A 1,496-nucleotide genomic window follows, 5' to 3' on the forward strand; every position below is an offset into this window, starting at 1 on the left:
TGCGTTTTTGATATGAAAATTTGGGAGTGTTTCATGATGGATGCTGATGAGAGGGATGATGTATGGATGTCTGGTATAGATCAGAGGATTCTGGCTGAGGAGCTTCGACAATTGCGGGTAAGTACGAAAGCAATTACTGTCAGATAAAATCAATGTTTTTTATAGGATAGAAACGATGTTTTGTTTCTTTCAGCGTGACATTCTGAGTAGTGACGATGACGACGAAGAAGACGATGATGGCAGCGAAGCGAGAGTGAGGATGCCTCCGTGGGTGGTGGTAAATCCACAGTTTGAGGTGCCTTGGGACGCGAAAACGCGGGAGGATGCGAACCCGGGGGAGGGTCCACGGGAGAGCCCTCGCGAGACGTCGGGGGGCAGCGGCGCGAGGAGCTTGCAAGAGAGCTCGCGGGAGGAGGTGAGCTCGCGAGAGAGAGCAGTTGCCTACGACAACTAGGGTAAGTTTTTTTAAATAGCTATCCTTCTTTCTTCTTTCTACAATTTTTTAAATATACGCCTCCTTTTGTCTGTTGCAGATGGCAACGGGCTGGCGCGGTGGAGTCGGCTTAACACTACATATTCTTTTTCTATAATATAAATTTTTAAATAAAAACTTTAATTTTAATCATAAAAATATTCTTATTTAGTTCTTCTCATCTTCCTTATTCCTCTTCGCGAGCGATAACGGGTGGGGCCCGTGCGCAACGGCGGCGAACGCGGTGAGCGCGAACGCGGCGGCGGCGGCGGCGGCGGCGGCGAACGCGAGCGCGGCGGCGAACGCGAGCGCGGTTCCCCTTTCCCCGCGGATCCCGCATCTACGACGCGGTTCCCTCTTCCCCGCGGACCCCGCATCTACGACGCGGTTCCCCCGCCCCCGCGCATCCCGCACCTACGACGCGGTTCCCCCGTCCCCGCGCATCCCGCACCCACAACGCGGTTCCCCTCTCCCCGCGCATCCCGGACCTACAACGCGGTTCCTCCGTCCCCGCGGACCCCGCATCGGATCGTGAACGTTCTGAGCGGTTCCCTCCCGCGGCTTCCCCTCCCGCGGCTTCCCCGCGGACCCCCTCCCGCGGACCCCCGCGGACCCCCTGCCCCTCACCCCCCCTCGGAGCTCCATAGTTAGAACCCGCCTATTATATCTACTAAGGTTAATTAATTTTGTCAAATTGAATCTGAAAAATATTTCGGTGTAAATTCATATATATATTATAGTCATTATAGCGAAAGTATTCGGTGATCCTATAAGCTTATGAAAAATAGGATTATTCGCCGGACGTTCGAACGACGTAGAGCCTCCTATTTGTCCCATTTTTTCGACGGCCGTGACACAGCGGCGATTTCGATAATAAGATGATAGTAATCTGATAATATTACATTGAGTTAAAGTCAGAAATCAATTAAAAACATATATATAAATATTAAAACATGATAACAGGGTTTATGTGTGATATTCTAAGTTTTTTTAAATTGAAATTATGAATATATTAAGAATTCAA

Source organism: Wasmannia auropunctata, unplaced genomic scaffold, assembly GCF_000956235.1.
Source record: "Wasmannia auropunctata unplaced genomic scaffold, wasmannia.A_1.0 LD336092.1, whole genome shotgun sequence".
NCBI lineage: Eukaryota > Metazoa > Arthropoda > Insecta > Hymenoptera > Formicidae > Wasmannia > Wasmannia auropunctata.